Below are 23,695 nucleotides of genomic sequence, written 5' to 3'. Positions count from 1 at the left end.
TGTCCAATCCTGGAGAAATGGGAATGAATAAAAGGGGAATGACTATTTTGGGATTATTTCCTTCTATATCCTACTAGCGTTTGCATTCATTCACTCATTCTGCGTACGCGTATTGAGTGCCTACTTTGTGTTAGGCACGGTGCTGGATACAAAGGATATAAACAAATCAGTCTCGCTGTCACGATCAGTTGTTCCCATGACTGACAGCCCCAGTAGACCCTGAGCTCTGGACTGCTGGAATCGCCTGTCTCCTGTCGCTCTCTTTGCTCGGCACATCCCAAAGCCAAACCTATTGCTATCGAGCCAATTTTGACTCTTAGCGGCCCCACAGGACAGAGTAGAACTGCCCCATAGGGTTTCCAAGGAGCGGCTGGGGGATTCAAACTGCTGATCTTTTGGTTAGCAGCGGAGTTCATCACCACTGCGCCACCAGGTCTCCCCTTGGCACATAGTGGGAACGCAAATCGTGTAGCCTGAGTTGATTCACGGCCTTGCAGGATGATGGCTAAATGCATAGGGATGGGAAGAAAAGGCAGGGTGGCATGGATCTCGACTGTGACAGTGATCTTGCAAGAGCAATGTTTGCGTGTATGAGTGTGTGTGTGTGTGTGTCTCTGTGTGTGTGTCTGTCTGTCTGTGTGGTGGGAGTCTTCAGTTCCCGGCTGCGCGCCCAGCTGCAGGGCGAACGCTCCCCGTTCCTTGCGCGCTCCAGCCAGCCTAGGCCGGGGCAGCGCGCCGAAGGGCCCGGGCGCAGCCTCGGTCCTGCGGGCAGTCGGGCCGGGCTCGGCTCCTCCTTGCGGCGGGCGGGGCTGCCCTCGGTACCTCCCCGCGGCCCCGGCGCCGGGAACCAGGGAGCGGGGGCGGCTGGCGAGCCGGCGGCGGGCGGAGCCTGAGCCGCACGGCCGCGGCCAATCGCGCCTCGCCAGGGGAGGAGCCCCGAAAGGGGAAAAAGAAAGTGCGGCGGAAAGTAAGATGCTTATTGGGGAAGAATCACCCGATCAGGGTCTCCGGGGCTCGGTTTTGGACCCACGCGCTGGGAGAAGCAGTGCCAGGCGACCCCCGGTCCTCACCGCCTTCGCTGCGCCGGCTCGGCTTCCCACGAAAGGTGAGTCTCGCGCTGCCATGCGGGCTCGAAGGAATCGTGCAAATCGCAGAAATTCGGCGCACAAGGATTCTTAGAAAAGATCGCCTAAACCCTTCTATTTTACATAGGGGAAACTGAGGCACGGAGCAAGGCAGCGGCCGGGACCGGTCGCGCAGCTGGTTTGTCCTGAGGCCAGGACTCGAACCCAGCTGTGCAGTGCCCCATCTGTGCTTTGTTGAGGTTTAAGTAATGCAGTTGTGGGACGGCTGTGCCCTGTTGTGTCCCCCCGCCCCCCCCCCCGCTCCCAGCCTTTTGGGGGATCTATCCCGATCTTCCCCCAGCTTGTTTTATTCAGAGGGCTTCCCCAAGCAGCGGGGATAGAGGGGTAGTTCGTCCAGCCTGACCACTCCACTCGGCACCACGTCGCTCCCAACTCAGAGCGGTGACAGCCTGGGTAAGGGCAGCCTGCAGCCCTGCTTCCTCCTCGCCTGACCTGCTTTCTCTAAAGATGCCCCTGCCCTAGGTGTCAGTCCTGCGCTTGCCGGAGTCGGGGGAGAGGGTTGCCGGTAACCTCGTATTATGTCACAGCCCCTGACAAAGTGGAGATGCTGGCCCTGTGGAGGATAGAATGCCCCTTTTTTAGGAAGAGCCGACTTACGGAGCCATAGCGCCTTCCCACTTCGGAGTGCTGGGAGCGAATAAGGAAGACCGGTTAAAAAGAAAATCGCAAACAGAAAAACTAACTTATAGTCGTTTCCTTTAAGAGCCAGTTCCCAGCCTGTCTTCCCTCCACCCTCTGGTTGTGAAATTGTGAACCAGGGCGCTTTGCGACATTTTTGGTTCCCTGCTTACCTGTTTTGTCTCCAGCTCTGCCACTTACTAGCTGTGTGAACTAGAGCAAGTTAACCAACATTTCTGATCCTCAAGATTGTCAGCGACCAAATGGAGATTACTACAGTCACAGTGGTCCCTTCCAGTGGTTGGGAGGGTTAAATGGAGTCATTCAAATAATGTGAACTCCAGACTGTGGTGCTTTCTCCTTTGAAGTTTGAATGTCTCTTATACAAATGGTTTTCAGAATGTGGACCACATGTGACTTGGATTATGTGCCTAACTTAGAATATAGAAATATTGTTTCTCGGTAATGCAGTTTTCCTAGTAGTTTTTGGGTCGAACCTCCTCTTTGTGAGCTGCCCTGATCAGAGCGCAGCATTTCACAAAGAGGGTCTTGAATTTAATAAGAGGTAGGAGAAGGGCAAAGGAAGTTGGAAGTGCCTTCATGTTCCAGACTTTTCTCAGCCCTTATTTTCTCCTCTCTTAGGTCAGAGAAGCAACTCATATATTTTAGTTAGTGTGGAAAAACGACAACAAAATCTTATGTATTTCCTGGATTGTGCAGTGAGGCCGTTAAATTCCGCCTCTACAGGATACAGATTTGCTTCGTTTTAAACACAGACACACACACACGCAATTGTCAAGTCTTACGTTGTTATTAGTATTTTAAAATTAAATCACTTCCCCCACACACTCCACTCATGACGTTCGATTTTATTCTGATTGACTTCCTACAATTGTTTACTACTAAATACAGGCATCGTTCAGAGTCCCTGACTTAAGAGAGCATCCAGCATTTATAGTTAGCTCCCTCCTTCACAGCCCATACCATTTGGGTGGCATCAGTGCGTTTGCTGGGGGGGGGTGTGGTGCGTCTCGAGGGAAGGCAGAGCTTGGTGGTACCCGCCTTGGTGCATCCCACACCAACCATTCTCTGAGGATGGATCACTTGCTTCAGTCTGCCTGTTCCGTGCACCTGCATGGTGATGAGCTGACCAGGATGCATGTGAACGTGTGCCTGAGAGTCTGGGGACTTGTGGGGAAAAGGAAAATGCTCAGAGTAAGGTGAGAACAAGGGGCTGGAAGTGAGACTGAATGCTGATTCCTTTGGGTTTTGGTTCTTTGAAGAAAGGCCACCCAGTTATACCCTTTCTACTTATTCAGGTTATTATTTGTTCTTACTAAAACCATGCATATGTATAGAACTTCAAAATTTCCCAAGTGTGTTCCACATAAATTATCTTCCTTGTTATTTGCAATAGCCCTGGGAGAAGTAAATGACTGGCATATTAATAGGAAAAGGAACCCAGGTTTTGCGGTCAAACCTACTTTGCTGGGTGATGCAAATGGTTAACATGCTTGGCTGCTAACTGAAAGGTTGGAGGTTTGGGTCCACCCAGAGGCACCTCAGAAGAAAGGCCTGGCGATCTGCTTTAGGAAAATCAGCCACTGAATACCCTATGGACCACATTCTACTCTGACACACATAGGGTTGCCATGAGGTGGAATCGACTCAAGAGCAACTGATTTAAATGGAGTAATGTAAAGTACATGTAGTGATTAGGTCTGCATTAAATGATGTCACTTCTTAGCTGTTCTCAATTTGGTGAGATGGAAACTGAGGGAGACTCTGAGGAATGAGTTTTCCAAGGGTCATGAGGTTGGTAAATGTCTACCCTGGCAGAACAATTAGTGCTGTTATACATAAGGTCACCAGGAGTGGGAGACTACTCAATGGCAGCTCACACCACCACAAATCAAACTGTTTGACTTCTATTTCAGGTCTTTTCCCATTGCTCTGTCACCTCTCCAATGAGACCTTTAACAAATTGCTTCAGTTGTTAAACTTACCTTATTTGGCTCGTGATGGTAGGTGATCCTTTCTGCCCCAAAGGGGATATTACTGTACTAATAGAACAATCCTTAAACATGGAACTGGTAAGGCTGACTCTCAGGAGAGAGAGTTTATAAGGGAAATCTCTGAGGCAGCCTTCCTACTCTCATGTGCCGGGGTTTGATGTAATGATATGTCTTCAATTCATAGGAAGAAGAGTACTATGAAGACATAGAGTTCAGAATTATGTCATGTTTTTCTTTCATGTTCTGAGTGGTTCCTTCCCCCAGCTGTCTACATGCTAGCTTGCAGGGTGATAAGAAGATCAAGGAATGAGTGTCATGAGTGACCATAGCATTACGTATCTCTTCCGTCAGCTCTGTGGGTAAACGGCGACACACAGAGCAGTACGCAAAGTCACCGTTTGCAGAAAGATAACTGCATGCTACCAGTGCTGGTCACCTGCTGGAGTTTCAGTCCTCTCTGTGGAGGGTGGTAGCTGCAGGCTTCTGTAGGAAGATGGTCATGTCTGTTTCCGGCCAGGCGGTGGAACAATTTCTCCGCTGAGACACCTCCCAGGCCATCAGGTGTCTCTGCTTTGTTCTTGCAAACTCTGTTCGAGGAGAAGCGTTTGGCTCCCAGCTTTTGCCATAGGAGCACGTGTTTGTTTGCTTTTGCACAAGGTAGGCGGTTAGCAGCATCCTACCTGGAACAGTTAGGAAAACAGAATGGGACTGGAGGAAATCAGAGGAGGAGGCAGGAGAGAGAAAAAGAAATAAAGGTTATCTCCAGTGTACACACAGTTTCATTTGTTGCTCAACTTTGTCAGGCTTTTGCCGGTGACACAGATGGAGGAGCCGGTGAGTCACTGTCACCGTGCCCGTGCGCTCTTCAAGACAGCCACCTACTGTGCTTTTTGCCCATTTTGGAAATTGTTCTGTGTGGGGGAAAAAAAAAACAGGAAGGTTACAGAACATTTGGTATCTGAAATTTTAGGGGAAATTTAGGTTAGCTATACTCATTTGCCCAAAATATATTTTTTCTTTTTTGAGGTTGAGACTGCTGGTTTTGGCAGTTGAATGGACACATGGACACTGACAGGGTTGTCAGGACTCCTCCTCCCCCCTGACTTTATGCTGAGTAGCTCTGGCAGCTGTGGCAGTGTGGGGTTATTGATGATGACAAGTACCTGAAGCAAGTTATTGTATCGGGGAGTGCCTTAGTCTCCTCAGCTGGGAAATGGGGACATGGAATGCTACTTGGAAGTTAAAACTCCCTGTCTCAGTGTCTTATTCATAGAAGACATTTAATTAACATGAGTTCTTTCCTCTGCTTTCTCTGCCTTCAATTTATTAGTCTGTAAAATTATGATAATCAAAAGTTAATAGCTACCGTTTACTGAACTCTGTCATGGTTTGTGCTGACTGTTTTCCGTATATGGGCTCATTTAGTCCTTGGAATAATCCTTTGTGTTTTTCGAGGCAACTGAGGCTCTGAGCGGTTAAGTAGAATGACCGGAGTCACAAATTAAGTGCTCCTGCTGAAACTCATATATGCGTTTTATTTTAGAATTAAGAAGGACCTTAAATTATCGACTTCTGGACTAGAACTGAGTACTCTAACTGGGACCAATGACCCACCCCAGCCCCATCCTGCCGTTCTGATTCTATTTTTGACTTGCGTGTGACTGAAAAGTTTCTCTACCTTTGGGCCTAAAATATGGGCTGGCTGGGTTGGATGATCCCTAAGGTCCTTCAGCTACAATATTTTTCTTTAAAATTCCTTTGAACTCTGAAATTCTATGACCACATCTCTTTGCCAACGTCAAGTTTAAAAGGGGGAAAAGGCATTAAAGAGAAAATATTCTCATTGTTTGACACCCAGGAGACAGGTGTATTTTCTGGCCAAATAGTTGAGACCAGGGGAAATCAGCATTCATCGGTTTGTGTACATCTGCCATTTCATTTAATCATAAAAATAACTCTCAGATATATATTAGTGTCTGTCTTTTACAGATGAGAGAACTGAGGCTCAGAGAGACTAACAGACTTGCCCATGGTTATCTAATTAGTAAGGATTGGAACCTGTGTGTGCCTGAGAGCTGAGCCTCTTGGTCAACCATTCTACATTTACTAGACACCATACCATAAAATCTGAGGGCTTGCGTAACTAGATTCAGAAATGTACCTCCCTGTATTCTCATACAGTATTACCACCGCCGCTATCTTCTTTCTTCCTCTTTCCATCTCAACTGCCTTATTTTCTTAGTGCTGCTATGATGGAAGTACCACAAGGGGGAGGCTTTGATGAACAGGAATTTATTTTCTCACAGTTAGGAGGCTAGAAGTCCAAATTTAGGGCACTGGCTCCAGGAGAAGGCTTTCTCTCTTTGTGGGTTCTGAGAGAAGATCCTTCTCTTTCCTGCTTCTCTTCCTTGGTTCTTTGGCAATCTCCACATAGCATCAGTGTTTTTCCATTTGAGTTTTCTTTCTCCTGTACCTGATCTGTTCCTTACTCCTAAAAAGTGATTAACTTAAAACATACCCTACACTGATATGGCCTCATTAACATAACAAAGAAAACCCTATTCTCAACTGGAATTACATTCATAGGTATCCCATTGCCAGCCATCAAGTCTATTCCAACTCCCAGGGACCCTATAGGACTGAGTAGAGCTGCCCCATAGGATTTCCAAGGTTGTCAGTCTTTACTGAAGCAGACTGGCACATCTTTCTCTCATGAAGTTGCTGGTGGGATTTGAACTGCAGATCTTTTCGATTAGCATCCCAGTGCTTAACAATTGCACCACCAAGGCTCCTTCCATAGGTATAAACCAAAACAAAACAAAAAAAATACAAAAACAAATCCATTGCTGTCAAGTCGATGCTGACCCACAGTGACCCTAGAGGGCAGATCTAGAGGCTTCCAAGGAGCAGCTGGTGGTTTTGAACTGCTGACCTTTTGGTTAGCAGCCAAGCTGGTAACCACTGCACCACCAGGGCTCCTCCACAGGTATAGGGGTTAGGATTTACAACACATATTTTTGGGAGACACAATTCAATCCGTAACTCCAACCATGCTGCTTATATCTTTTCTTGATTCTTCCCAGTCCATGAAGCCCCTTTGATTGCCTTCTTTCAATGCGTATAACATTTTGTATCACTATCGTGGTTTTTTTTTTTTTTAACCTGTGGTAATCTGTGCCCTTGTGTTCTTGTCCAGGTCCCTGATTAGCACCTAAGTGGCTGAGCACAGGGTACCTCTGCGCCGTGCCTAGCAAACTGCTTTGTCCTTAAAAACATTAGTTCACGATGGATTCATATTGTGTCAGGTAGGCCCGCAATCAGCTTTCTGGTTTTCTCGTACTTTAGTGTATCGTTAATTTTCTCAAATTTTGCCTCTACAGACTAATAAAATTTCCTTCAATTTTGCAGTCACAAAATCAGACAAGTGATAAAGAGTCACAGACTCTAGGAGGTTGGACTTCACTGGCTCAGTGATGGGAAACACATTTCTATCCAAATACTGAAGGGTGTTTCTCAGTAAACACCATGAAGGATGACACTGAAGTGCGGACTTGCATATATTGACAGCAAGGCCAGTGTAAAATGTCATAAATAAATTACTTGAAAGAAAGTAGGAAGTTTCCAGGGGAAACAGGCAGCTGTAAGGAGTTTCCATCTCAGGAGTTCTAAAACCAGAGAAGAATTCACATCAGTCCAGCTCTTATTTAATATAATTGGCATGGGTTGAACATAAAGATGGATGACCTTTTCTGTCCATTTTATACCTGGGAAAAGCCTGTGGTTTCTACCTGTCTGGCACTTAAGTCCTTGTGTTGACATTGGCTCCCTCTTCTCCCAATCAATGCTAAAGGCAACAGAAAAGAGAACCAGTCATTTTGTGAACCCTGGTACCTAACAATGTTCTTGTCGTAGACAGTGCAGCTCCTTAAGCCAGTTATGGTTAGATGCTATGGCGCCCTGAAATTATAGCTGCATAACCTAGTAGGAAAACCAGGGATTTGGGGATCAGATCAATCTCCCTTGGTTTGACAAGTTATTTGGTCTGTTTGTGCCTTATTTTCAGCATCTGTATAATGGGGATAATAAAACCCATTTCATCAGGCCAGTGAATTTTTGGGAGGTGCCAATCATATGCCATAAGGTTTGTTAAGAGCCTGGTGCAGAGAGGATTTAGTCTTTATTATAAATAACAGTGGCAATGATTCCATTGTACATGCAATGGATGTTGGATTAGAAGATAAACGCCCTAGGTTCAAATAGTGATAATTTTCATTTATATAGAACTTTATACTTTAAATCTGCACAATGCTTATGTTATTACATACACACATGCACACACTTATAAAATTGTTTTTTACAATGATTTTTAGGTAGTCAGGGTAGGTGTGGCCAACACAGTTTTCTCTCCTGAGTCTCCCAGAGATTATTGTTTTTGTTAGTTTTGTCAAGTCAGTTCCAACTCATAGCAACCTTGCATATAATAGAACGAAGTGTTGCCTGGTCCTGCATCACCCTTACAATCATTGCTATGTTTGAGCCCATTGTTGCAGCCACTGTGTTAATCCATCTAATTCAGGGTCTCCCTCTATTTCTTAATTATCTAGTTATCTAGGGCTGCTATAACAGAATTACCACAAGTGGATGGCTTTAAGAAAGATAAATTTATTCTCTCACAGTCCAGGGGCTGGAAGTCCAGATTCAGGGTGCTAGCTCCAAGGGAAGGCTTTCTCTCTCTGTTGGCTCTGGAGGAAGGTCCTTGTCATCCATCTTTCCCAGTTGAGGAGCTCCTCAGTGCAGTGTCCCTGAGTCCAAAGGACATGCTATTCTCCTGGCTCTTGTTTCTTGGTGGTGTGAGATTCCCGTGTCTCTTTGGTTGCTTCTCTCTTTCATATCTCAAAAGAGATTGGTTTAAAACATAACCTAATCTTGTAGATTGAGTCTTGCCTCAACATAACTGCCACTAATCCCACCTCATTAACATCATAGAGGTAGGATTTACAACACACAGGAAAATCACATCAGATCACAAAATGGTTAAACAATCACACAACACTGGGAATCATGGCCCAGCCAAGTTGACACACATTTTTGGGGGACACAATTCAATCCATAACACCAAACACGATGTCCTTCTCCAGGGACGGGTCCGTCCTGATAACATGTCCGAAGTACGTGAGACTTAAGTCTTGCCATCTTTGCTTCTCAGGAGTGTTCTGGCTGTACTTATTCCAAGACATACTTGTTCCTTCTTCTGGCAGTCCACGGTATAGTCAGTATTCTTGGCCAACACCAAATTCAAAGGCATCAGTTCTTCTTTGGTCTTTCTTATTCATTGGCCAGCGTTCACATGTATATGAAGCAATTGTTGTTGTTGTTAAGTGCCTTGGAGGCAGTTCTGACTCATAGTGACCCCATTTACAACAGAGACACTGCTGGGTCCTGGGCCATTCTCACAGTCATTGTTATGCTTGAGCTCATTGTTGAAGCCACTGTGTCATCAGTCTCGTTGAGGGTCTTCGTCTTTTTCGCTGACCTCTACTTTACCAAGCATGATGTCCTTCTCCAGGAACTGATCTCTCCTGATAACATGTCCAAAATATGGAGCAGTTGAGAGAGGCTTAAATATTTGCTAAGACCACATAGCTGGTGAGCTGTGAAGCTGGCCCTTAGACCCTAGCTTTCTAACTCCAAGATGGTGCATTTTTATCTCAGCCATTCAATAAACCAGCTCTGCCACTGGTTAATTCTTTTCCTTCTTTAGGCTGCCATTTGATCATTTGTAATGTAAGGAATTTGGACAAGGTGCTCTCTAAGGTACAGTGTTCTGTGGATTTGTGATTGTAGAGTAATGGTGTAGGAAGGACCACGGAAGCCTGAGAACAAACCGTCACTCCACTCTCCACAGAGGCTTCCATGTATCATGACGTATGGAGCATTTAAAGTCCCAGATATCCCAGAGCCCACTTGGCTTCAGTGAGGGTCACAACTGAGTACTACACTAGGAGTCAGATCCATGACGACACCTCCTGTTTCCTTAATGATGCGATTCTGCCATGTTTCCGTGACTTGTGGACACTTTTTCTCCCTAGGATCCAGGTTTAGGGTAGGAAGAGAAGATAGACAGCTGGGTTAGGCACCATGACATTTATTGTTTGGGAAAATTAATGTAGAGCCTTTTTAAAAAGCAGGCTCTCTATCACTATTAATCACTATAATCTTTTACGAAGAAATAAATGGATGAAATATTTGGCTTCCATTTGGATTTAAGCATTATGAGTTCACATTCTCTTTCTTCCTATTTTGAGCTAATTTAGTGTCCATGGAAGGAGCTTGGGTCTCATTGAAATATAGGAGTTCTTTCAGCTTATAGAAATGACGGCAACTTAAGAGTGATAATAATCACCAAGTAGTACTTTTCTGGAAGATAAGGCTTCACTTTTCCAATAACAAAGTGAGACAATGGTAGGGACAGAGGGGTCTAATAGATAGAGTGGGTAGTGAAAAGTGGGCTGGCTTTGGAGTCGGGATGGGCTTGAAAACTAAATCTACTGCTTGCTTATGCTGTCCAGGCTTAGTTTCATCACCTGTAAGGCAGTTGAGTGGTGCAAGTGGTTAAGCCCTTGACTACTAGCTGAAAGACTGGCAGTTCAAACCTACCCAGAGTCACCTAAGAAGACAGGCCTTGGTGGTCTGCTTCTGAAAGGTCACAGCCTTGAAAACCGTATGGACCAATAGTACTCTGCACACATGGGATCACCACGAGTCAGAATCAACTATATGGCGGCTATCACCAGCACCAACAACACAGAAGGCACTCAGTACTCATTGCTCCTGGATCATCCTTCAGTGCTATTTATCCTGAGGCTTCACGCATTTGATGACACTCAAATGGAGATGGGGCGTATATTAAATAGATGCCTCAGGCTGGTAAGGGAATGTGCCCAGTTTGGCAAACATTTATTAGACATGGATTAAGTACTGGATGCTATGTTACAACAAGAATAATAAGTCAGAGTTTCTGTCCTCTGAATGCTTGCTAGTTGGTGGGAGAAATAAGACATTCACAGAGCATTGGATAAGCCTCTGTTGATAAAGATCTTTTTCTCCCCAACAATCATTGGGCCAACACATCCCTCTCAACATCATAAATCACAAGGACAAGATTTCTACAGGAACCGGTATGGGGCCCAAAGAACCAGAGGAACATGCTGAAGGCCAGAACCAAGACTGATACTAGTGTCTCAACCAAGAATTCAGAAGAAGGCAGAGATTGGAAAGATACAGTTGGGCATATAGATGGTTGGGGTTGGGGAAAGGGGCTAGACGTTTGTCTTAGATGCTGGTGGGTGCTTCCTGTTGCATGCATGCTATGTTGCTGGGTCGTAGTGGTTAGAGGCATCCAAGACAGAGTAGGTACAATTGATAAGGCAGACAGTAGTAAGCACTACAGAATAACTGTTAACTGAGTTGTACGGGAGAAGTGGACGTAAGAGTATTTCTGGATGGGCTTATTTGGAAAGGCCTCATATAGGAGGTGATTTAGCTCAGGGCCTTTTGCAATGGGGAGGGTTTGCTTAAATAGAGCTATGAAGATGAACATTATAGATAAAGGGGTCAACGGGACTGAAAGAAGGAAATGACTCAAAATAGAGTGTACTCGTGAGATAGAGGGTATTAAGTGGAGACTTAAGATAGAATAAGTGGGGAGGTGGCTTGGGAAATAATTTGAAGGGTAAATTAAGACAAGGTTATGGAGGATTTCAAATGACATATATGTATATATATATGGAAACTCTGGTGGTATAGTGGTCAAGTGCTATGGCTGCTAACCAAAGGGTCAGTAGTTTGAATCCACCAAGCACTCCTTGGAAATTCTATGGGGCAGTTCTACTCTGTCCCATAGGGTTGCTATGAGTCGGAATTGACTTGACGGCACTGGGTTTGGTTTGGTTTTTATATATATATCTACATACTGTTTTTTTTTTTTTTTTTCTGTAGGCAGTAGTGGGTCACTGAAGATATTTAAGGAGGGAGAGAGACAGCAGAGATGTGTTTCAGAGAGATAATTCTGAGGCCAATGGGAAGTGTTTAAAGGAGTAGTGATGAGACTGGATCAAAATGGAGACAAAGAGACAGTTAAAAGTCTGTTGCGTTCCAAAACCGAACCAAACTAATTGCCTTCGAGTCGATTCTGACTCATAGCAACCCTACAGGACAGAGTAGAACTGCTCCAGACGATTTCCAAGGAGTACCTGGTGGATACGAACTGCCGACCTTTTCGTTAGCAGCTGTAGCCCTTAGCCACTAAGGGTTTCCTGGCTGTTGCATTAGTCTACTTCATATTCTGATGAGATTATAAGCGTGTGGGTTGTAGACAACATGCTAAGAGTTGGCGGTGGATTACATGTAGTGGCGAAGCGTTGTTGTTGTTTGCTGCTGTAAAGTCATGACAACCCTATGCACAATGAAAGAAAACACTGCCCAGTACTGTGCCATCCCCATGATCAGTTGCAGATTGGATCATTATGGTCCATAGAGTTTTCATTGTCTGATTTTTGGAAGTTGATCTCCAGGCCTTTCTTCTTAGTCCGTCTTAGTGTGGCAGCTTCTCTGAAACCTGTTCCGCGTCATAGAAACACGCAAGCCTCCTCTGACGGACAGGCAGCGGCAGCCCATGAGGTGCAGCAAAGCTGGGAGTTGAACCGGGTCTGCTGCCTGGAAGGTGAGAATTCTACCGCCGAACCACCAGTGCCCCCAGGGCTCAAGTAGGGATCAGGGATAAACCTGATGAATTGGTGCCATTCATTGCAATAGGGAGCATAGAACCAAGAGCAGCATTAGAGGAGAAGACAAGAAATACAATTTGGACTTGTTGAATTTAAGAGACCTGGAGTACCACCTGGAAATGAAGAAACTGGGAGATATCAACACAGAGGTGAAATGAGCACCTTGGCCATGTCGTCCTTCATGATGGTAGAACTCACATCTTGCAATATGCTGTCATCCATTTCTTCCACCTAGCCATTCATCCTTCCATCCACTCCTTTACCCTCCCATTTAATTACTCATTCATCGTCTGTTTATTAAGAGTTTCCTGTATACTAAGGCAGTTGCTAGAGATACAATGGGCAACACGATGGGCACGAATTCTGTTCAAGTAGAGCTTGTACACATTCAACAGATGTTTGTTGCCTACCTACCATGTGCCAGGATTTTAGATACCATAGGGTACTGCAGTAAAAAACAAAAACAAACAAACAAACAAAACAGACTGAATACCTGCACTGTGATAGAACTTGCAATTTATTATGGTAGGAACATTTCAGTAAATAAAGTAATAGGCGGCATTGTAAGGTGAGGGGTGGACCCAGAGTGACTGGTGGTGCCCTCTTGGCTATAGTTGTCTGGGAAGGTCTCTGTGAGGGGGAAACATTTGAGCAGAGACCTGAATAAAGTGAGGACTTATGTTTCCTTTTCTCTTTTATGACCCCCATTGATTGGCAAGTTTTGGGAAGTCAACTTTTCTTTCTTTAAACTCTGAGCTTTCATTTTCCCCATAACTTCCCCAGACATACTGTATATGTTATAAGTGCATGATTTTAGACCACAAAGCCATCGAAAAGAACAATGGGAATGGGAAGGGGTAGGAAGTGCATATGGTATTTACCTGCAAATATTGGGAAAGCATCCATGTCAAGGAGGAATTAGAACAGCGATCCTCGAATCGTGGTTCCTGGACCACCTGCATCAAAATCATCTGGATAGTTTGTTAAGAGGCAGGTATCTAGGGCCTCTGCACTGAAGCCCGAGAATCTCTGGGCTTGAATTTTCCATACTGAGAGGTAGTATATTGTAGGGTCTGCTTTTTTTAAAAAATTTTTTAGGTCCTTGGGTGGTGCAGATGGTTTGGTGTTGGCTGCTAACCAAAGGTTGGTCGTTGGAATCCACCCAGTGGTGCTACAGAAGAAAGGCCTGGCAATCTACTTCCATAAGATTGTTGTTGTTAGCTGCTTTTGAGTTGATTTTGACTTATGACAACCCCGTGTGTTTCAGAGTAGAACTGCTCCATAGGGTCTTCTTGGGTGCAATCTTTTTTTTTTTTTCTCTTTTATTATACTTTAGGTGAAGCCTTACCGAGCAAATTAATTTCTCATTAAACAGTGAATACACATATTGTTTTGTGACATTGGTTGCTAACCCCACGACATGTCAACACTCTCCACCTCTCAACCTTGGGTTCCCCATTACCAGCTTTCCTGTCCCCTCATGCCTTTTCATTTGGGTGTAATCTTAACGGAAGCAGATTATCAGACCTTTTCTTCCGCAGTAACTCTGGGTGAGTTCCAACCACCAACCTTTAGTTTAGCAGTCAAGAGCAAACCAATCTTATGAAGTGCAGTTCTACTCTGAAACACCTAGGTCCCTATGAGTCGGAATGAACTGGACAGCAATGGCTTGGAGGTTTTTTAAATCAAAAACCAATCCCCCTGTGACTGAGTCAGTTCCAGCTGATGGCGACCTCATGTGTGTCAGAGTAGAACTGTGGTCCTGAAGATTTTCAATGGCTGTAATCTTATGGAAGCGGATCACCAGGGGAGTCTTTGTACACAGGTTTAAATCCTGGCACCATCTGTGTAATCTTGGGCAAGGTATTTAACTTCTCTGTGTAAATAAAGATTATATAACGGATTCAATGGTAGTGAGAATTGAATGACTTCATAGATGTGAAGTGCCTAGAACAGTGACTGGCACACGTAACCACATAATAGTTTAATCAGTGTATAAGACAATTTTAAAGTACCTTGCAAGGCCTCCTAAGAATTTTGTTCTGTTTCCTCTCTGACTCAGTCTCCCGGATAACTCTCCGCGTATGACTTCGTCCTCTCCTTGAAGTGTTGGTTCAGTATCTCTCAGGAGAAGGCTATTTCAACTGATGTAAACTTACCCCTCATCCTGATTCCCACACGCACCCCTGCTTCTTGCTCTCCCTTACCCTGCTCTTCATCTTCTTTTTTCCACAGCACTTGCCACGTTTTCAGCGTCTCACATACTGTTTGATTCATTTATTATGTCTATTGTTTACTGTTTATTTCACCATCCACTAGACTGTAAAATCCACAACGACAGGGGCCATTTTTTTGTTCACCGCTGTATTCCGGGTGCCCAGAATGTGTCTGTTATAATAATGTTGTTCAGTGTGTCCAGCTGGTTCCAGCTCATAATGAACCTACGTACAACAGAACAAAATACCGCCTGGTCCTCCACCATCTTCGCAATCCTTGCTATGCTTGAGCCAATCATTGCAGCCACTGTGTTGATCCATCTTGTTGAGGGTCTTCCTCTCGTTCGCTGACCCTCTACTTTATCAAGCATGATGTCCTTCTCCCAGGACTGGTTCTTTTGGTAAGAGGCCCAAAGTACATGAGATGAAGTCTCGCCATTTTCACTTCCAAGGAGCACTTTGGCTGTGCTTCTTTCAAGACAGATTTGTTCATTCTTCTGGCAGTCCATGGTATATTCAGTATTTCACGCAAACACATTTTAGGCACATTCTGGTGCCCAGAAAAAAAACCAAACCCTTTGCTGTCAAGTCCATTCCAACTCATAGCCCCATATGGTTCCCTATAGTGTAAAAAAAAAAAAAACCAAACCCATTGCTGTTGAGTAAATTCCTACTCATAGTGACCCTGTAGGACAGAGTAGACCTCCCCATTAGGGTTTCCAAGGAGCACCTGGTGAATTTGAACTGCTGACCTTTTGGTTAGCAGCCATAGCTCTTAACCACTACGTCACCAGGGTTTCCCCCTAGTCAATAATAGAGGGTCAGTCATGAATAATTGATGAATACATAAATCCATGGATAGATGTTCGTTATTATTGCTTGTCCCCAAGAAGTAGAACTCAGAAATAAATAGAAGGAACTGGACAAGGAAACATATTTTTAATATTACTTCTGTTTATGTCTAGCTATCTACACTCACACGAACACATACATGTATATATATATACTCATGTACATACACACATATCTATGTACATACACACACCTACATATATACATATGTATGTATATATATTTAGAATATTAAAATTAAAGCAGAATGGACTGCTTTGGGAAACAGGTGTTGAGATGCCCCCCTGTCAGGATGGTATAGGGATATTTTGGGAGAGAGAGAGACAGAAAAATATGGGTGGACAGAGAATCACAAGAAATGTGCTTTCAGGATAAGATGATGAGGGTTGAGATTTAAAAAAAAAAAAAAGGCAGTAACATTGAAGGGATGTGGAGGAAGGGCAGTTTTCCATTGGGTACTCGGGGAAGGCATCTCAGAGAAGGCCGCATTTAAGCTGAAGCAAAGCCTGAGAAGGAGCGATGGTAGTCCTGAGGTCATGGTTGGGGTGGCAGGGGCTGGGTGCGAAGGAGAGAAGGGCTGGGAATGAGGTCCCAAGGTAGGCAGGGACAAAATGAGGCTGGGCTTCTAGGCTGCGGTGAGGAGTCTGCATTTTATGTGACGTGTACCAGAAAGACATTCAAAAGGACTGAAGCAAGATGGTGATCAGGGTTGACATATATGAAGCGTCCAACAGAGAGCGAAGGAAAACGGAGGGATTTTTAAAAATTAAGATGAAATAAACTGTTCTGATCTCATACAGGCTCATATCAATGGACGAGAAAAACAGTTCAGCTTCATTGATGTGTCATTCACAGCCTTTCTCATTAGAACTTTTCCAGAAATCAGGACTTAACTAGGTAAAACCAGACTCCTTTGCTTGTTTTCAAAAGGTATCATTCCTATTTCCAAATGGGTTAAGCAGTGGGTGGCGACATATGCCCTGTTGCACAGTTCAGTTTGGCTGGAAATTTTACAGTTTTCTGTGTAGGTGTTTTATGTAATCAATCCCCAAAATATTGGACCTAGAGTTATTTCCTTATTCGACTTTAGCTCCCAGTTTCTGAAATCTGCTTTATTGAAGAGTGAATAGCTGAAACACAGATAGCATTGCACATAAGATCCATTTCTTCTTTCTGGCTCTACAAGTCTACATAGTACTTCACTCTCAAGAAGTACCTGAAAGGCCATCTCTTCCTTGAAGTCTCTATTGACATATGCATACAGAGTCTTGCACATACCTCTTAATAATATGAGCTAAAAATAGATTGCTGGCGTGTACCAGGCAGTCTTTCAAGTGGTTTATAAATAATGGTTCATTGAAATCTCAGAATAACCCTGTATGGAAGATGTTATTATAGTCACCATTTTACAGAAGAGGAAATGGAGCCTCAAGGTCACAGAATTAGTGAGTGTTAGAGCTAATATTTGAACTTTGGCAGTCTAATTCACTCTGCCACTTGATTGTAAGACATGACCCTGTATATTTTATTCGTCTCTGTTTTTCCCTCTTCATGGTGCCTTATATGAAGGAATAACCCATTGGAACCCATTGCCATCCCATCTACCCTGACTCATAGCGACTCCATAAGACAGAGTAGAACTGCCCCATAGGGTTTCCAAGGTTGTAATCTTTGTGGAAGCAGATTGCCACATCTTTCTTCTGCAGAGCTGCATGTGGATTTGAATGTGTGACCTTTTACTAAGCACCCGAGGGCTTAACCACTTCACCACCAGGGCTCCTTATATGAAGGAGTAGTTCAATAAATACATTGAGTAAGTGAATGAATGAGTCTCCAATAATGGTTAAAAATTTCGGTTTTAGACTGAAGCAACCTGAGCAGGGTCATGCTACTCACCATCTCCTGGATTCCCACCACCCATCTCTCAGTTTATCATCCTGTGGTGGCGTGTGTGTTGCAGGAAATTCTGTCAGTGATATTTCAAGTATTAGCAGGGTCACCCCTGGTGGACGGGTCTCAGTGGAGCTTTCTGACTAAGACAGACTGGGAAGAAAGACCTGATAATCTCCTTCTGAAAATTAGCCAGTGAAGACCTCATGGATTGAAACAGAACATTGTCTGATTCGCTGGCTCTGGACATGTCATCAGTTGAGATTCATTGCTAGAGGAGAGCACCATGTCTGGTGAAGTGGAGAGCCAACAAGGGTGAGGGAGTCCCTCAGTGAGATGGATTGGCACAGTTGCCACAGCGATGGACTCAAACACGCCAGCAATCCTGAGGGTGATACAGGACCAGGCAACATTTTGTTTTGCTGTTCAGAGGGTCACCATGAGTTGGAGTTGACTTGATCATAGCTATCTATCTAACTACCTCTGGTGTTTGGCCAAATTACTTCACATCTCTAACCCTCTTTCCTCATCTCTGTTGTTGGCACACTGGTAGGGCTGTTGGGAGGACTGGATGAAGCAACTCATGTAAAATGCTTAGCACAGTGCCTGGAATATAATTAGTGCTCAGCTCATTTGAGCCATTTTTATTGTGTTGTGAGCTCCAATGACCTCTGTAAACATGCTTACACTTATCTACACAGGAGGTTTTTCACTTGTGCTTGTTGTCTTATGTCCCCTTTAAAAATCAAAGCCAAAGATCCAATCATATAATCAGAGATGTTAATTTCGTTCCAGGGCCCATCGTGGCGCCTTGCCTTCAGCAGAGCAGTCACTGAGGATGCTGGGAGGCACTCCTGTAGATAGAAGGGTCTGTCCTAGGGTAACTGTGGAACCTGGGAGCAAACAGTGCTGTGAGCAGCCCTGTCTCCCTCGTCCACGCATCTGACATGCCTGCAGGCAGCACTGCTAACCCTGCTCATCCTTCTCCCCAGCCTGGGCCTGGCTTGCTGGAAAGTTATTTTGTATTCTAGGGATGACCCCAGAGCATTCTGGGTGACAAGAGAAAAACAGCAGAAGACTCAAATTTTGCCCCAGATAACAGTTAATGAGGCTAATTTACAGAGTTTGCCGGAAGTTTAGGACCTCTTGCTAGTTGTAATCGCTAATAGTGATCCAGTGCTTCTTGGGTGCCAGGAGCTGTGTTGAATGCTTTATTTTTAACTCTGTGCATTTTACATTTTATTTATAAAGCAGGAAGAAAAAAAAAAAAAAAAGACCACAGTTGCCTTCATGTGTTTACTGGGGGGCTGTGATGATAAGAGCAAATATTCCTTGCTTGTGGTTTGCCACATTTTTCTTCAAAAGCAAACTGTGCAGGGTTTCAGTGCCTTTGGCGTCTCCAGGGACCTTCCCAGCAGTGAAGAGATGTTTGGCAGAGAAACGAGGCAAAAGCTGCGTGAGGAAGATGCAGAGCTTCATTCCAGCTGACAGTTTATTTTGCCCTGGAAGAAGCTAGTAACAACGAACCGAGTCCTATTTTGTTAGTTGCATTTGCTTGCTTCTTGTAAGAAACCAGTATGGTACTGTCTTTTTCTTTTTGCTTTATGGGATATTTAAAAGGTGTAAGTTTCATCTTGCCACATCTGCTAGGAACAGTTTAGGTGTTTGGGGGAACCTGACGAAGTCTGATGAGTTCCTTTGAGGAAGGGCTCACACACACGCACGCACGCACACACACACACACACACACACGAGAAGGTAGGTCCTGACTTATAGTTGGCACTCACTACATCTTTGTTAAATGGATGCATGAGTGAATAAAGTGAATAAATACTTCTCTCCCCCCCTCCGCCCCCGCCCCAAATCAGGGCTTTGTGGGATTTTAAAACCTGGTGAAATTGCTACATAAACCTTTCTTTTTAAATTTTTGTTTTAAAAGCAATTATGTGGCATTACTTAATCTTGGCAATGCAGGACAGCTTATCGGAGTGGACTGTGATTCCTTTAGAATTTATTGAGGTGCAATCATTTATCCATGTACTAAATGGCCCCAGACTCTGGTATACTTTTACATTTGTGTATGGTTATCTGATTTTCATAAATTTTCTGTTCTGACTCCTATCAGCTGCTCTTTCTTGCCCCTTTCAGCAGGTCTAGCTCTAGTAGTTTGCTTTCTGTTCCCCATACAATTAGCTGTTTCTGCTTTACTGTAGACCAGGGAGCTGGTTAACCAGTTTTGTTAGAATTATGTGTACAGAAAGAATAAGCAACATTGAATCAAGACTGAAGAGGCCATAAGAGAAGGTGGCCATAGAAATAGTCTTCATATAAGTGAGATGATACCATACACCGGGTTTTAATTACCACTACTATTAAAAAATGAGTGGTGGCATGGATAGTTCATTTACTCTTTCAGGCAAGAAGCATTTTCCAGGGATCTTCTGTAGGCAAGATGCTTGTGAGATAGAGATTAAAAAACAAATATAAAAACCATAGCCCCTGAGGAGTAAGAAATTTAAGATTGTTAAGATGGATAAGATAATAGATGCACAAGGGTTTGTAACACAATTTATATTTGGAATAGTGTAAAACTGTATAATCTAAGGTTATTGTAATGGAATGAATTGTGTCCCCCCAAAATATGTGTCAGCTTGGTTAGGCCATGTGTGGTTGTCCTCCATTTTGTGATTTTCCTGTGTTATATCTCTGCCTGTGGTTAAAAGGATTAGCGTGGGATGTAACACTCTTGCTCAGGTCACCTCCCTGACCCAATGTAAAGGGAGTTTCCCTGAGGCATGGCCTGTCCCGCCTTTTATCTTACAAGAAATGGAAGGAAAGGAAAGCAAGCAGAGCGGGGACCTCATACCACCAAGAAAGCATCACCAGGAGCAGAGCGTGTCCTTTGGATCCAGGATCTCTGCACCTGAGAACCTCCTAGTCCAGGGGAAGACTGATGAGAAAGACCTTTCTCCAGAGCCGACAGAAAAAGAAAGCCTTCCGCTGGAGCTGATGCCCTGAATGTGGACTTCTAGCCTAGTAGACTGTGAGAAAATAAATTTCTCTTTGTTAAAGCCATCCGTTTGTGGTATTTCTGGTTCTGGTACAGCACCACTTAAATGACTAAGACAGTTATGAAGACATACAAGAAAACGTTTGGGTTTTTTCAAGGAAGAGGCAGTCATGCCTACTGGCGCAGTGGTTAAGAGCTATGGCTGCTAACCAAGAGGTTGACAGTTCAAATCCACCAGCCATTCTTTGGAAATCCTATGGGACAGTTCTACTCTCTTATAGGATAGCTATGAGTTGGAATCGACTCGATGGCAATGGGTTTGGTTTTGGTTTGGGTGTTTGAAGAGAGAGCACTGAAGAGATGGGCAGGTTTTAGACGTGAAGAGTTTGGCAGGGAGGAGCAGTGTACGAGTTAGGATTCAGCCAGGGGTGCAGGAGTACTGAACCGGCTTCTGGGATTTAGTATAGGGATTAGACCTCTAGTTGTGGGAAATGCTGGAGAATTAAAGGCCCAGAAGAGAACAGTGAGGACAGCAGAGAAGTCACTGACTGAGGACCCATAAAGAGGGCTGGTGAAGAAGTCTGTGGAAAGCTGTTGTCTCTACTTCCGGTACACAGTCAAAGAAAAGCTGGAGGTGAAGGGGACACATGGCAACCCTTCACTGCCTCTCAGTGTGTGGAACCTGGCTATGTGGGTGGCCTGCAGAAGGAACTGGTGGGCTGAGCCATGAAGCTACCTCCCCGCCGCCTGACCTCAGGCTTGGAGAAGTAAAAGAGGGGAGGATCTGGCAGGATCTGAATGAGCTCTGAGCCTGGCTGCTGCCCCCACCTGTGAGGTGAGCCAGCAGAGCAGCAGCTACAGGCCTGAGCTGCAGTAGTGGTTAGGGGCCTGCACCAACCTTTTGAATAGACTGCCTCCCTTCTTCCCTGCAAATCTCATGTAGATTTCCCTGGTGGCCAGTCCTAACTGGGAACCATTCATAGAAGGGAATAGGATGAAGACCTAAAGTGAAGAAAGAAATGGGATCTTTGCTTGGGAAGAGCCTAGTCTGCAGGGAGAGGGTCTGTGACCGTGGGGTTCCTTGAAGATCAGCCTGAAATAGGTAAACAGAGGCCATATTCCTAAGGTCCTCAATGCTCTGTTGGAGAATTCTTTTTTTTCAATTGTGCTTTAACTGAAAGTTTACAAATCAACTCAGTTTCTCATACAAAAATTTATATACACCTTGCTATATACTCCTAATTGCTCTCCCCCTAATGAGACAGCACACTCCTTCCCTCCACTTTCTCTTTTCATGTCCATTCAGCCAGCTTCTGACCCTCTCTGCCCTCTAATCCCCTCTCCAGACAGGAGATGCCAAAATAGTCTCATGTGTCTACTTGATCCAAGAGGCTCATTCCTCACCAGTATCATTTTCTATCCCATCGTCCAGTCTAATCCCTGTCTAAAGAGTTGGCTTTGGGGATGGTTCCTGTCTTGGGCTAACAGAAGGTCTGGGGATTCTAGTTTCAGTCAGGACCATTAAGTCTGGTCTTTTTATGAGAATTTTCCACGTGCCAGGTGCTTTATAACATCGTCTTCACGTAATCCTCATATGAATTCCATGAGGTGCTTGACTCCCCCTGTTCTTCAGTAAGGAAACTGAGCCTCATATTCATGAAGGAGTTTGCACAATTATTGAGAAGTAGTAGAACTGGGATTTGAGCCTAGGCCTGAGTGGCTCCGAAGCCCGTGCTGAAACCTGGTGCTTTGCCTTGCTGCTCTGAGGCTTGCTCTGCTATCCCCTGGCTCCCACCCAAGGTACTTATATGTACAGCTGGGCGTCATCCAACAGGTGTACAGTCACTGCTCTCATTTGTTCGGCCATTCCCTGGAATCCCCAGTCTGGACTCAGCCAGCCCTGCTGGGCCATGGAGACTCTGGTCTCTTACTGATTCTTCTCATTTTTCAGTTTTCCTTTTGGCCAAGACAGCGTGGGGGGTGCCTTGATCAATTGATGCCAGTTCTTCCTATTGTATCAAATTTTCATTTCCTCACTATGCTTTTCTCACTTTGAAGGTCAGGGAGGGGAACAGGGAAATAAGTCCCTTCCAAAAGCCCTGCCCTCTCATTTTTAGGAGTGAAATCTATGGAGACATGGAGATGCTCCTTTCAGATTCCTGAGCCACTGGGTTAAATGCCTGAATGTTTATGTAGAAAAAGGGGATACTTGTTTACCATGGCTTCAGTGACTTCACCTAGGACAGACAGACAAACAAACAAACCTGCTGCCACCGAGTTAATTCTGACTCATGGTGACCCCATGTGTTACAGAGTAAAACCGAGCTCCATAGGGTTTTCTTGGCTGTAATCTTTATGAAGGGAGATCACCAAGACTTTATTGTGAGGCTCCACTGAGTGGGTTCAAGCTACAACCTTTAGGTTAGTAGCCGAGTGCAAACAGTTGACACCACTCTGGGACTCCTTCAACCAGGACAAAACTCATGCCATTGAGTCAATCCCAACTTATAGCGACCCAATAGGACAGAGTAGAACTGTCCCATAGGGTTTCTAAGGAGCGGCTAGTGGATTTGAACTACTGACCTTTTGGTTCACAGCTGAGGTTTTAACCACTGATCCACCAGGACAAGTAGGTAGAAATTATAGGGAATCAGAGTCCAGCTCAACATAATGAGACCTTTATTATAGACGGAGCCATATGAAAACTAAACTGGTAATGTGTTCACCGTCACTAGAGATATTTAAAGAGGGCCTAGACATCCACTTGGCAAGGATGTTACAGGGAGATTTGAATATTGGAAAAAGGAGTTGGAATCAAAATGACATTTAAGAGTCTTTCCGGCCTTGAGATTCTGTGTTGAATTCACTTAGAAACTTTATATTGGGAATAAAGGTTTCCCCTTGTTATAATTAACACCGACTAGTGATGGCGCCTCCCCCCTCCCCCGTGCTTCCCCGGGCTGAACAACTACTCAATTTAAAAAGGGAACCCAGGACGAGGAAGGATGTGGTTCTTTCCCGCTTGGCAGCACTCCGTGTCAGAATGGGAGATTGTGTCTGGGCCTGGCACGGTTCCGTCGGCCGTCATACCAGCCTGGTCGTGTCTGGGACCAGCGCACGTGGGAGTGCATATCCGTGTTCAAAACCTCCCACGGGCTGCTTG

General features: G+C 44.7%; 1 protein-coding gene across 2 annotated transcripts in view; it reads left to right on the top strand.

Annotated features, from left to right (window-relative positions):
- The first annotated feature begins 891 nt into the window (after positions 1 to 891).
- IL1RAP (interleukin 1 receptor accessory protein) overlaps positions 892 to 23,695 on the top strand; it is a 161,100-nt gene continuing 138,296 nt past the window's right edge. The window contains exon 1 of one of the 2 annotated variants that reach the window (XM_049880343.1): positions 892 to 1,105. The gene's annotated coding sequence lies outside the window, so the exon portion shown is untranslated. The remainder of the gene's footprint in view (positions 1,106 to 23,695) is intronic. The other variant, XM_049880350.1, reaches the window with a different exon arrangement.

The sequence above is a fragment of the Elephas maximus genome, chromosome 1 (assembly GCF_024166365.1).
Source record: "Elephas maximus indicus isolate mEleMax1 chromosome 1, mEleMax1 primary haplotype, whole genome shotgun sequence".
In the NCBI taxonomy this organism is placed as follows: domain Eukaryota; kingdom Metazoa; phylum Chordata; class Mammalia; order Proboscidea; family Elephantidae; genus Elephas; species Elephas maximus.
This window is presented reverse-complemented; position numbering and strand designations above follow the sequence as displayed.